Genomic DNA, 15,409 nt, shown 5'->3' with positions numbered 1-15,409 from the left:
CCCTAATGAAGATCCACGTGGATAAAATCGTGTTTGTTTATTATTATTTATATAATGACTAAGACACTACAGTAATTTTTACGACATTCAAAGTTCTTCACATCCACATTCATAGTTTTAATAACCACCGTACCGAGTGGCTTGTGGTAATACATAATCCCATTGAGGCGGTTTGAAAGTGTGGGACGTCTGTGCTAGTTACCCGTGCAATCGGCTGTTATTACGCTGTAAACAACTGACCAGACGAAATGAAAGCACAGATACAAAAGAAATACACGTTAATGCAAGTTCCATGCATGCTGAGAATATGAGATTTTTTATGAATGTTGTTAATTATTTGGGATTTGAGTTAGAAGTAAACTGAGATCTCTTGAATATGACGGATGTTTTAAAGAATCATGGTTTGTTTGTTTTTAGAATCATTTTATTATAGATAGATAGATAAAATCTTTATTTAGGATTAAGACGGTACATTAACTTCTTAATATTAAAATTTGAACATATATGAGATGTAAGACTTAAAAAACTAAAAAAGGTAAAGGGTTATAAAGGTTGCCGCGAGGAGATTGCTACCTAGCAATAATCTTTTGTATGTATTCCTGCATGTTATATTTGAAAATTGGAAGGTGAGATAGAAGTCGCTCCTGTGAAAGCCAAAAAAATAACATATATTTTGACGTTATTTATATCAAAATAAGTGTCAAATCAACTTTAATAAGTGAAAACCGTTGAAAATTAACATATTTTACATCTTATAACACAAAATATCAATGTGCATATCGAAAGACTTGTGGCTGTGTTTACTCCAATAGTGATTATCAATGAAGTTAATGTGTGTATGTGAGCTCATGCCGATCTAATTATGCAAACTCGATTTGTCTGAGCACGCGCCGGCCATAGAAAAAAAAACAATATTAACGATATAGAAGTGAAATTAATAGGATGGGATTTAAGAATTGCGCAATCCGATCACGCGAAATGATGATTATGTTAATTCTATTTTTTTTTATCGAATACAGTTTTCAATCTGCAGTAATTGATGATGATCACAATATTAATGGCTACTATTCTTGATTTAAAACAGCGCAACGAGGTCGCATTAAACTCCCAAACAAAATAAAATGAAAATAAATAAAATCCACAACTCGACTTTGTGATCCCTAGTTTGGTTAAGACATCACCAGATTGTCCGAAAGTAAGGACCCGGTTACTACACTAATTATCGTGTTCCTCTAATATAAAGGTAAGTTACACAAGCTGTTCATATTAAACGAAACATCCTGTAATTCAAGCATGAAATTAATAATATTTCCCTTCTTATAGACTCGTTTCACTTGTCGGACGTAATTATATTCGCAGATTTATAAACTTGTTAATTATTCATGTTTCAACATAATAAAGGTTCGATTGCTAGTTTCGTAATGAGATATTTGTATTCTATGCAAGTAATTATTTATTTCCAATTTAAAATTAATTACTGCACTTAATCCGGACATACGTGTTTTATCTAATTAAGTACTAAATGATGGCCTCCGTGGTCCAGTGGTTCAGCGTTGTGCTCACGACCCGGAGGTCCCGGGTTTGAATCCCAGTGGGGTCAAACCACAAAAATCACTTTGTGATCCCTAGTTTAGTTAGGACATAGGCTGATCACCTGATTGTCCACAAGTAAGGTGATCCCTTCTTCGGAAGGCACGTTAAGCCGTTGGTCCCGGTTACTACTTACTGATGTAAGTAAGTAGTCGTTACATGAGCTATGTCAGAATACTACGCCGCCTGTCAGTATAGTGAAGAAAGACCAAGACTTTATTTTTTTTCTAAACTGTCAGATTGGGAATCGGGAACCTGGGATTACACCACAAAAGCAGTTGACAGTGAAATTAGTAGCAAAATACATAAAAGTACAATTAAATACGTACTTCTATTACAAATCAATACGATATGAAAGTTTTATATATAAAATTCCTTTTTTTTTTCTTTTTTTTTTGACGTGACATATTGTAGATTTGCCGCAGATGGCATTAACTACTTGGCCGGACAAATGGGGAGCGCTGAAGGCTCTCACCCGGTTATAAAATTCCACACATTATAGCTTACTATAATATTTAAATATTATAATGTATCAAGTTTAATATCATGCGACAATGTTGCAATAATTTATGATTAAGTCATCATTATACACGGTTGTCTGCCTCTGTCTTATCGCGCGTTTGTGTTAATTTGGCATTTGAATGTCAAACGTAACACAGATCTACTTATATTAAAGAGGTATTTCATGAATTTAAAAGTGTAATGAGGTGTCACGACATTCATCGTAAGAGGAAAATGGAGTATCTAGAAATTGGTAACACATAAAGTTAAAAAGAAGAAGAGAAGAGAAAAGAAGTTGAGTGAGTTGTGTGTTGTGGTGAGTTGGAAGAGAAGGTGCAGGTCGTGTCGTATCGGGAGGTGAAGGTTTTGGCGGGAAGAAGAGAGGAATGGCGATTACTCCACCGACAAGAGCACAGCTCTTAAATAGAGAGAGAGAACATAAGTTCACGGCTATATCCCATTTGGGGTAATCAGATGAATGTACCTACAAGAAGATGTAATATAAGAAGATGTAATTGTGTCTGGGTCTGAAAAGGTCATTTATACCCCAAAACAAAGATAAAATATGCATATGTCTGTTATCCATGAAAGTAGGAAAATCGGAGGAAAGCAATATCATGCGATAATGTTGCAGAAAATCGAAGGAAAGTCTGTACAGCGCCATCTATATTGTTTTTAAGGAACGTCGCCTGAAAAGTGCCTCATTACAATACTATGCGCCAAGATCTATTATCTCCAGCATAATAATATAATATTTATAATCACTTACCGTTAGTATTAAAAATTTCAAGTTACACATTCCAATGTTGAATTTTTACCAAGTTTACTACACTACCAGTCCACCTGTTTAAGGATGCTATATCTCACATACCTAGATTAAAAACACTGCAAAGTGGTCACTCCATTGACGTTGATAACACAATTGTGCCTACACCTTGCTTACTTGTAACAGGAAAGAGCAAGTACGTAAGGTATTAATAAATATTAATTGATACTTGTCGTAATAAATTTATAATTGATTAGCGAAACAGGAATATGAAATCGGATACTTCATATTAATAATACCTAATAGATTATAATTAGGTTGTGTCGGTACAAGAAATTAAATAAAGTAGTTTAGGTATTATTTTTTTATGTCAAAAATGTTTTGAATAACTCGAAAATCAGGCCGTGTCACAAACGACCGAAGATGAAACGACCTTCTTGGGTCTTTTTTTTTGTTTTTTTTTTTTCAAAAAATAATTATAAATGTTGAAAAAAAAAATGATTTGGGAAACACACCTGGCTCAATTCCAGCATAAAGTTGCACAACTAAATATCGTGTTGAACTAAGTAACAACAATTTGTAAGTGGAGCAGACGTAAAATCGGCTATTTGCTTAGCAAGTCGTTAAAATCACATTAGTCTTACAAGAATAGCAAGATAAATGTAAGAAGATGTAGGAGATCGAATCTAGAGAGTTGCTTATAAATACATTTGAATCAAAATATACAAAACTGTAAGTGCGACCATAAACGTTGTTGCAATTTATTTTCGTTTCATAATTGCTCAATTTATAGACTTATTAAGAATAGCCTAGTTACTAAAAGTCGTTCACTTACGCACGCTGGCTATAATTATGACTGATTATTTCGTCTAATAAGTTATATGTGAGATACAATGCGAACGCTCTCCTAAAAACAAGTATATAAAAAGAACTCGTTCCGAGTACATGTCATTCGTACTTTCAAATCTATCGCTGTCATTTCTGCTCAATAAACTCGCTAGTCTATGTGTATCGGAATGCGGTCCCGACCTGCCCCACGGTCGAGCGCAATTTATGGCCGATTCCCAGTTATCGTATAATCCGATTTCGATGTTCCACGGTGCCGGTATTAAATGGTCCCCCTACCATATTTTGTAGCTTCGGTTTTTTATTCGGGCGGACATTTCGGTCTTATTGTCAGGATGTTAAGTTTAAAACTTGGAAAAAGAATGATCTTTATAAGAAATACCATAAAAGTTTTTACTTTTTTGGAAGGTTTCCTTATTACTAGCAGTGGGAGATTGCATAACGTTAAACGTAAGGTCATTCTAGACATATTGCTACTTACAAAGTCACTAATAATATTGAAAAAATATAACTACCGGACAGGTTATCAATATACAAAAAGTTATGTTCAAAGAAAAACATAAAACTGACGTTTTATGGAACGATCTATGATAGAAAAATAGGCAATGCACTGCTACAATACAGTGTATATGCGTGCGTATACACACCTTTTATATATAAAAAGGGTTTTTTGCCTTTGATGGGGGCCAACCCCAGACTTGCCCGAAGGCATTGACGAGGCCTAAGATGGAGCTCGCCCAGAAGGTGCCTGCTCAAATGGCCTTGAAAGCACCCAGGTATTTTGCACTAAAGTCGTATGAGATACTTTTTACGAAATGTAAACACGAAAATTGATAAAAGCAGTTAACCGTCGTACTTATTGTTATTTAATTCGTAATTAAAATTCGAACATAACGTTTAAGAAAAATTGTTTTTTTTTTTGATCATCTTAGACTGGCTTCTATTTCTAGATCAGTTTTTTACTATTTATCTTTGAGCCAATGAAATACCCTTAATAGTAGTTCAGTTAACATTCCTTTATAAGAGAAACTTCCTAAGGAAGCATTTTACGACCGACAACGTTATATTAAAGCCGTACTATAATACAGAGCAGTAATATCGAGTTGTTATAGGCAGGTCTTTAATTATAAGGCGAAGTGCTTTCGTCTATCCATTCACTGTGGAAGTCGACGATTATAATATTTAGAACGTCCGGCCCAGAGTTAAATGAAAAAGACAAAGCAATCAACATATGACCTGCTTTTATTGTTCTTGTCGAAGATAATTGTTTAATGGTATTTTCCTCTATCCCGAGCCGTGGTTGCCCAGTTGTATGAACGAATCCAGTACGGGCAACCGATGATGTCAGATACACACATACATAAACTCAAGCCTATTTCCCACCGGGGTGAGCAGAGACTATGGAATACCATTTGCTTCGATCACACTTCTCTTGCTTCCTCCATATTCATCAATCGTTTCATAAACGCACGACGGTTCAGAGTATATCGTACCAAACCTTTTCTAAGGACTTCTCCAATTTGGTCAATGTACGATAAACAATTGAATGAATGATTTCAGATATTGTTTTTAATTTATGTTTGTGCTCAGAGGTAAAGGAAAACATCGTGAGGACGCTCACATTCCCGAGAAATGCGTTTCGCAGGTATGTGACTTAACCTGTATTGGGCTGGTTTTCTCTTTGCCGGTTGGAAGGTCAGACAGGCAGTCGCTTCTCTAAAAAACCGCATCCTTTCTAACCTAACCTTCAGGTTAGGTTAGGTGATCCTCGTGGAAACATACCTAAATGGGATAACGCTAGGGAGATGACGATGTTATTTTCACCAACCGTTCGAAGCTAAACTGTGTAAGAAATAATACAGAGGCACGCTATACGTAAAATAATCATGAGATCTTATCAATCTCATAATCTGATGTATATTCTATTGTTCCTTCGGGAGTAAGATCTAATAGATATTAGCAATCCGTTGTTGCAATTATGGGATTAATAATATCAAACACAAATATATCTATCTCTATCCTGTAGGTATAAGCGCAGGATTACCCAAAGATTATTACTACGTATTAATCATAGACCGGTATATATAGATATGTCACATACATTATACCATTATATCGTCGCGTTATAATGAATACCACGTAAAGTCCATTTTGAAAAATCACATTCCGACGTGGTTTTATTCAACAATACCTAGATTTCTTTCAATTAATTTCATTCCAGGTAACAATGGAGACCTCAAATTTTTACCTGAAATGAAGATAGCTTTTATTACAGCCGTGGTAACCCAGTTGGTAGAACGCATGACTCTCAATTTGAGGTCGTAGGTTCGAATAATAAACCAATGATTATCGAATTTGTTTTCGAATTCATGTTTGAATCATAAACAGTTCTCACGTGCTTAATGGTGAAGGAAACCATCGTGAAGAAACCCACATTCCCGAGAAATGTATTTCGGAGGTATGTGACCTAACCTTTATTGGGCAGGTTTTCTCTTCACGGATTGGAAGGTCAGACAGACAGTCGCTTCTGTTAAAAACCGGACCTGTCAAATCTTCAGGTTAGGTAAGCGGACCCCGTGAAAAACGGGATGATGATGAAGCTAGTTTTTATATTGCGAGGTTTTGTTAACAAAAATCACATCCGAATGGTTTTTTTAAAAAAACGCTCTTATGTGGTTTTTACTATCAGGCGACAATATATTCAATGAGGAATGAGATAAACTCTAAACCGGCGACACATATACGAAGTTATTGATGGAAGTGGTCACAAAATGGTGTTCACGATGATAGTAGTTGAAATCCCCAGGTGTGATCATAGCTAAAACACAAAATATTATAAACATTTTATATACATAGCTTCTAATATTGTAGTATAGTAATTAGAGTCCATGTAGTGCTCAAGCAAGTTCCATTTAGGAGAGCGAGATGGAATAAATGTTTTCCCTCCCTGTCTTTGACACAAAATAGCCACAGTAAAAAGCAGGCGAAAGACAATAATAGTGTATAATTTGGTATAGACAACAGATCGCCTATATAGTTAGTAACGGTGTATTATCTGTGGCTCATTCAACGTATTGTTTTGACGCGTGCGCAGTGCGGCCATTGTTAGACTTGTCATTCTTTATACTGGTGCAAGTTGAAAACGTTTTTATAAATAGCTTATGGGAATATCTATACTTTTAGCAGTCATGCAGCATGCTGCTTGTCTCTACTTTGTACTCAATCTTAGATAGCATAGAGCGAAAGAGACAAAACAAAAACATACTAATTTTCTAAGGATTTCCAAAATTGGATCAATTTGCCTTAACTAGTATAGACGGCGAAACGCCTCACCACCTATCACGTTGATCTAACAGAAATCTCTTGCGATGGACGTACCTCTGGCTACCCCAATTGGGATACAGCCGTGAGCTTATTTTATGTTAAACTCGGTCCAGTAATTTCCGAGATTACTAATGTCTAAAATCAAACATACACTGTATATTAACCAGTATAGGTTCATCGCCATCATCAATTTAAGAGCCACGCTCTTGTCGGTGCAGCATTTTCCAAACCACTGCCTTATATTTCCCTAAAAAAGTAGCAGTATAGGTTAGATTTCGTAAATTTTGTTTGCAATAGCAAAGGGCGTCCTCACTATGTTGTCCTGTGATTATTACATCGACAGAGTACAAAAAAGTTTATTTAATTTTCACCTACCCTAGCTATGGTCTATGACTGAATACCCACAATGGACCTTCGTTTCCACCTACCCTGAGCGAATATATGATTTCTGACTTCTAATGACTCTATCGTAATATTTCGGTTCCCTGAAAATGAGTAACTTTATAAGAAGTAGCAATAAATCTCTCGATAACATAGGCGTGTCGAATCTGCAGTGCTTATCAGCGCAATGCACGGACTGCGTAGCATTGGCCGTGGATCGGCATTATTAACTTTACACTTACAGCCTGTTGTCTTAAACTATAAACTTTAGTCTGAAATTATTTATTTTTTGTATAACTTTCAGTGACAACCTCCGTAATCCGTAGTCCAGTTAGAGCGTTAGGCTCTGGAGGTCTGAGTTCGATTCCCGATGAGGACATTGTCGAAATCACTTTATGAGACTATCCTTTGTTTGGTAAGGACATTGCAGGAATTACCTGATTGTCCGGAAAAGTTCAATGATTCCGTGCTTCGGAGGGCACGTTAAGTCGTTGGTCCCGGCCATTAGCCGTAAAAACCGTAAACGCAGCGGAGCAGCGTGGTGAAGTATGCTCCATAATTCCGGTTGATTGAGGGGAGACATGTGCCCAACAGCGGGACGTAAATAGGCTGGTTATGTTATAGCTTTCAGCATGAGTATCTTTCAAAGGTTAGGTACTGTTAATATAAGAAGCAGGCTCCTATACCACTATCTAGTTATAGCACGCAAAAATGAAATATTACTGCCTATTAAAATATTTAGTACTGGCACATGCGATTGTACCCTTACCATCACCTATCACGTTGGTCTAAAAGGATACCTACTTAGTACGTCTTGCGATGGATATACCACTAACTACCCCATTGGGATATAGTCGTAAGTTATGCATGCGATTGCAATCTTTGACGATAACTTTCTTCGACACGCGATAAAATTCCGCACAATTTACAATTAGGTCATTCGATGTTTTTGGGTTTGTCTTTTTACTCTATATGTATCTTTTTAAAGATTTATAATAGTATTGACGCTAAAAACTCCTTTCTATTTTTCTACAACAATCGCTTCCGCTCACACTTTGGACTTCACACAAGGGCGGTACAGACCGCTAAAGGCATTACCACTAACGAGATTACGCCGAAGGCTTTCAAAGCAAAACAAATCATTAACGTGGCCACACTAAATACAATGATACACTACTTTCACATATCGTCTCTATAGTGAAAAACTCGTAAGCGCAATTTCCAAAATCACTTTCTGGTATGATTTTCTCCAACCAAACCACGCAATAGACACGCTAGTTTTGATCCGGGTAAAAAATCTTTATTATAACCGCGACCGAATTGACCGAATCGACCCCATAGGGAATCGAACCCGGACCTCCAGATCGCGAGACCAACGCTCTAACCAGTGATGTGATTTTGGTTTGATTTTCTTTTTGTTTTGGATATTTTTTTTTTCTTGTCTGTGTACTTATTGATTTCCGTGTGGTTTCTGTCCTGTGTTAAATGTAATGTACTGTCTGTCTGTGTCTGTGGGGTCCCGAAGTAATAAATGTTTCTTTCTTTCTTGATGTGCCGTTCCCGGGAATGTTCCCAATTTGGGCATGTTCCCGGCAGTAAAGAGGCACAAAACTTATGTAAAAAGAGCTTTATTACCTAACCTTTAGGCAGATAAGGCCAGAATACAACAAAATAAACAATTTGAAAAATTAAAGCAGCCAGTGTCCTTACTACTAAAGAGTTTTTACAACGGGACAACACTGGCTCTAACCACTAGGCCACGGAGGCTGTTAATGTGACTCGTATGTTATGACCGAATCTATTTAATTATGACTTATTATGTAATAATGGGTCGCTTACAAACCAATATATCAAGGTACTCAAGATGACCTTAGGAATCAGTTCATAATGGAAAATTCAATAATAATAAATAAATAATCTAATAGTAAAATTATCTACGCATTTTTACATCGACTCATTGTTTCATTTCACGGCTCTTAGCGGGGCCAAGGGCCATCTATAACAATATTGTTTTTTTTTAATATAAATCCACGTCAAAGTATACCTATTGTGCGTCTAACAATAGATCTGGCCAAGGACAAGTAGTGACCGTTTATAGCAAAAAAAAATTGTTGAAAAAATCTGTTAAACGGTTTAGGAAGTGGAGTGAAACTTCCTTTACATTGTTGAGGAAACTTGAAAATAGAATAACAATGCAAGCGTACCTACTTTATTGCAAATAAACACATCAGTAAATACCCTAAAGTCGTGATGGTTTAGTAGTTACAAAGCGTGTTTCCAATTTCGAATGCCGGATCGATCTAATACGACTGAAAACGATTTTGTTTTCGAGTCCTTAGTCTTTTATAAATTGATATTACGGGCTTAACAGTGACGAAAAATATCGTTAGGAAACCCATATGTTCAAAAAGTATGTGCGTAGGTGTGGATTTTGTGAGGTAACCTGTAGTTATTGGGCAGATTTTCCCTTCGCTTGGTATTTTGTAACAGAACACCATCATTAACACCATTCGCTTGTAGCGCCGAAAGCAAAAACAGTCTTACACAAGATAGTCATCAAAGAATAGGCGTTGACGGTCCCATAGAAGGCGATAGTGGAATTTTTCAAATTTTCCACATCAGCAACCATAACGCCCACCATATCACCTTGACAGACTTTCACTGTTTTCCAATGTTATTTATATTTCCGGTCGTAACATAAAATTATCATACGTAGGCATTTCATCAGCAGTCAATGATTATACCTGTCATTATCATTATATTAATAATAATGTTTCGTTTTTTATTTTATTTGCTGTGCAGTTTTTTTTTTATGATTACGTTGCCTTTGGTTTTATAGCTTTCTTTTTCGATATTAAAACGGTAACTTGAAATCATTATATGATTTATTTGTTAGGGAATGATGGATGGACGGATTAGAAATACTCTTCAATTTCTTTTAACTCTTAGGGCAAGCAATTTGTCTTTTGAAGCCTCTTTTTTAATGCTTTAAACATTAACATTTATTGTAATAAAACCACATTATTTAAGGTAGATACACCTAAATCAACCTGTCTAACAGTTTAGCTATAATAAGCAAGCAGAGTCCATACATTCCTGCAACTTCCGCAAGTAACGGGCCGAGACCGTCGCACGCGCACCCGATTTGGGACCGACGACGCCCGATGATAGCCGAACACTTCCTGCTGTAGCCTGTTTCATGGTATCTATGGTATGGTGTTCTCGCTAGGGCACGTAAACTATACTTAACCAGGTACGAGTCTACAGCCATTTGTCTGGACAAGTTGTGAATCTTGTCCAAGAAAACAGTTTTTACAGTGTAGTAAAATAGTAACTACCTACTCACCTATGGTTTTAAATTTTCATGACAATTACACAGACGAGTGAGTGCAAAAAGGCTATATAATACAGACAGATACGAAAAAAGCTCATAACAAATTGTTTGTCGTGAAATAAGCATTCAATATTATGAATGAACAGTCATTCCATTTTATCAATGAAGACGCGGTATGAGGATGCTGATATTCACAATGTATATGTAAAGATTCGTATTTTCGCGTATTGATTCGACGACTCAAATAATAGCACTTAGTTTTGAATAGCCGTCGGAATTCCATACGCTCCTTTTTGAAAAAATAAACATATTCTGAAGTGATTTTCTTCAACAAAACCTCCGAAATAAAAAATCATTTGTTCGCTTAGGATAGGTAGGTACAGAGTCACAATATGATATAATTTTTACCACCATTGAAACTTGCTTATCCATCGTGAGGTTTTGGAAACAAAAACCACGAATGTGATTTTTTAAAAAGGCGCTTTCGTGGTTAAGACTATAAAGCGATGTTATGAAATCTAATTCAATAACGCGCAGACAAACCGTTGTATGACGTGTGCATGAGACCTTAATTACAATATCAAAAAAATACTTCAAAACAACAGTTGTATTGAGTGAATTAAAACTATTTACTCATCAATTTGTATGGAATTCTCTTAATTTCGCCTTGGATCCGATTACGTATATTTAACGCCAGTTCTTGTGACTCATTGTTATTGTAACGAAAACCCGAAGTGTACATTATGTGATGTAATTTTACCGAATAGGTAGTTATCGAACATCGTAAAATAAATTCAAGTTTTTAGAAGAACTGATATCATTCCCTTGATGATTTTGTAAATTATACGTTTCTAGTGTGAATATTTATTCTTATTACTTTCTGTTATAAAATAGTGATCAAATTCAATATGAATAAAATGAATTTTTGTCCTAAGATCTCAAACACCCTTTAAAGATCCGAGTTAAGATCTGTGGTAGAATAAATCACTAACACAGTGGCCTCGACCATTATAGACGGCGATACGTCTCACCACCTATCACGTTGGTCGAACAGAAAGCTCGGTGAGGTGTGGGTACTTAGTTCATCTTGCTATGCAAGTACCTCTGATCACCCCAATTAGGATATAGTCGTGAGTTTATGTTATGTTAAGTGTGTTAATAAATAAAGCATAACCATTACGAAATCCCTCAAAGCCAGTGTCAGAGGCGCATTCCGAGCGGGGTGGACATATTAATTATCAATTCAATAAAGTATTGTTGCATTAGTATGCAAGTCCGGTTTAGCAGGTTGTTGTGACATCTGAATGGTCGTCAATTAACACGGGAGTCACGCACGCGCTTCGTCTATTGTGTTCCTTCATGTGGGTTTAAGAGTGGCTAGAGGTGTATTTTGACAGTGAAAATGGAAATTAATGTGAAGTGTGTTGAAGTCTTCTTCTTATCGTGTGGGTTGTGAGGTGGAATACCAACCTCATCAACCCTGGTGTCAGGGTTATTACTGATTGTTCTTCGGTTTCCCAAATGCAGGGAAAGAAAACTTTCCAATGTAAAAACTCTACATAGCATTGTATGGTTGTCGTTAACGTGAATCCTGATAGACTTTTGATGTCATTTAAGTATGTGTGTAGAACACTCAATGGTTATCATCTCCCTAGCATTATCCCGTTTTTCACAGGGTCCGCTTACCTAACTTGAAGATTCTGACAGGTCCGGTTTTTTACAGAAGCGACTGCCTGCCTGAGCTTCCAACCCGCGAAGGGAAAACCAGCCCAGTACAGGTTAAGTCACATACCTCCAAAAACGCATTTCTCGGGAATGTGGGTTTCTTCACGATGTTTTCCGTCACCGCTGAGCACTCAATGATCGTTATTAAAAATAACTCTTATTTATTCAAGAAAGAAACATAATATATGTTTATTATGTGAAGACAGTGACAATACACATTTCACATTATTTATACGCGTAATGTTCGTCCTGCGTAAATGTATAAAGGACTCTAACTCATTTAAAACTCGCCCTACATTCTAAGTCGAAAGACATTAAGCATAACGTCTACAAGTTATTTCAGTCGGTCGGCTACAGGCGTGACGTAATCAGTGATGCGCCGTACTCGGGAATATTTCCAGAGTGGGTATGTTCCTTTTCTGCAAACTCTTTAATAGTAAGGAAACCGGCTTCCATTTTTTCAATTTATTCTTTATTGTACACTGATCCTATCTTCCTAAAGGACCGACGGCTTAACGCGCCTTCCGAAGCACTGATCATCTTACTTTTTGGACAATAAAGTGATCAGCTTGTAGTGTCCTAACCAAACTAGAGATCACAAAGTGATTTGTCCCCACCGGGAATCGAACCCGGGACCTCTGGATCGTGAGTACATCGCTCAACCACTGGACCAGAGAGGCCGTCAAAAATATTTATATTTTTGCTAGGTAAAATAAAGCTGTTTTTACATAACTTTTATACCATTTTTTTGCGCGCGCGCACGGCGCTCGCAGAGTGGGGCAACATTCCCGTGAACGCCACATCACTGGACGTAATGTATAGACATTGAACATGTTACTAGTACTAGGTGGAGCACGATCCTTAACATCATCAGTGTATGGATAATTCGCTGTCCTCTGTCTAAGTGCGGTGGTTGATCACGAGTTGCCGTCGTGACTTCTATAGCTCCATGTAAACAGCATAGGCATGTCAATGAGCTATTGAAACGGTATTAGTTACACTGTATTGATTGTATTATTGATGATCTATGGTAATAAGTCTAGAAAACTTGATCACCAAACCAGAAGTTTCGGTTCTCGAGGTAGCTAGTCTAAGACAATCAAAAATCTACCTCATTTTTCGTTTCGACTTATTTACGAATTTAAATTATGAATTACGTAAAGAGTACGACATTCGAGAACGTTTATTGATGACGTCATCGTTTTGTATTCTCATAAATATAAACGCCATATATTATAAGTGTATAGTTATAATTATACATATATGACATTTCGAAAAAAGTGTTTCATTTGACTAGGTTGTCATTTAGCATAAACAGGAAACGTAAGTAGTCCATAGTAGAGTACCTATTTAAGTAGTTCAACATACTGAATACTTTTCGAAAGCCAAATGAAAGAAACTGCTTCCCTTGTCTAATGGTTAAAATAACTACGATATTTTTATACTTATTGTAAAATATTTCGTCATATCAAACTTTTATGTAGTAAATAAAACTAGACATAAAAACGATTCACATAATCGATTGGGCAAAGTTGAGTGAGTTTGATAGTGAGTTAGGTGGAGCAGTTTTATAACTCATAATATGATATAAGCGTACGGAACCAAAACATGCAATATTTAAGGTAACAAAATAATAACCGTACAGAAATGATTCCGTAACGTATTGTAATACAAAAAATAAATATGGGATTTGCAAAATACTAGAAGTAAACTTTTACTCTCAGTACGGAACATTTGATAAAATAATAAATACATTATTGGAAAAAAAATACATTATTGTTTTAAACGATTTTTGTTTCCGTGTCCGCACATAACCGCTATCTTAGCCGTCGAAAAACTAATATTGTTATTCACAACCTAACGATTTGCTTTTCTTTTCCAAAGAAAGAAAATATTTTTAGAGATATCATAATAACAGACAGAGAAGTATTTTAATGGTTTTTAATCAGTTGATCCCGGCTACTATTTATTTAAGTAACTATGTAATTGTTGCACACAAGAGAAGAGAATATTTTTAATGATAAGAAACATCTAGATCCGCATTGGAGCAGTATGCTCTATACCACTTCCGTTAGATTGAGGGGAGGTCTGTGGGACGTATACAGGGTGTTAGTGACATCGTAAGTATGGAACTGAAAATAATAAAAAAAAAAATATGAATTTTACGACGGAAAATTCCACTTGATATCAACTCGGAATCATGGTCTGAATCATCCCTCTCAGTATTCGTTACGATGTCACTAACACCCGGTATAGGCCGTTTATGTTATGTATAACATAATCATTTTTGAATACACAAATAAAATGTCAATGTGATTGGGGTCATTCGGTTTACAAACTGCGTTAATAGGTACCCATTCGAAGCAGACTCGCGGCCCATTCATTGAACCCGCATGATATGCACCGGCATATTACGACTAACAATATCCGCTGCTCAATGCAACTCTGATGGCCTGTGACGGACCCAACCCAGCCCGTTGGTATGATTGTAAATGACCATCTGTATATCTGCTATAATATCCATCTGCGATAAAATCTAGGGTTTTTAATGAAAGGCCAAGTCACCGGCGAGCTTAAAGACTAATGAGTGGAAGAAGTAGTTTGTCAGGATCGTAATAAGTGAAATTCCGTGGTCTCTGCCTACCCCAATGGAAATAGAAAACGTATGTAATATCTGTAGGCTTATTTGTGACGTCACTTTCATACAGGTCCAGATTAGCAGTAGTAAGTACCTAACACTTTATTTTGTTTTAAGCGATTTTTGTTTCAGTGTCCGCACATAACTACTATCTTAGCCGGCGAAAAACTAATATTGTTATTCACAAACTAACAATTTGCTTAAAAAAATACTGTCAAATTAAAGGTAATTTATAAAGAAAAGAGATTTATTTTCTCAACACAAAAACTACTACTCAATATATAATGTTATGTGAGGTCAGAGT

At 36.3% G+C, this 15,409-nt stretch overlaps 1 protein-coding gene across 3 annotated transcripts in view; it reads right to left on the bottom strand.

Annotated features, from left to right (window-relative positions):
• The window catches only part of LOC126375420 (protein kinase C and casein kinase substrate in neurons protein 1), a 125,222-nt gene that overhangs the window by 87,990 nt on the left and 21,823 nt on the right, over nt 1–15,409 (bottom strand). The gene's annotated exons all lie outside the window — the stretch shown is intronic.

This window comes from Pectinophora gossypiella, chromosome 19 (genome assembly GCF_024362695.1).
Source record: "Pectinophora gossypiella chromosome 19, ilPecGoss1.1, whole genome shotgun sequence".
NCBI lineage: Eukaryota > Metazoa > Arthropoda > Insecta > Lepidoptera > Gelechiidae > Pectinophora > Pectinophora gossypiella.
Note: the sequence above shows the minus strand (reverse complement) of the source record. Positions and strands in the feature narration are given on the sequence as shown.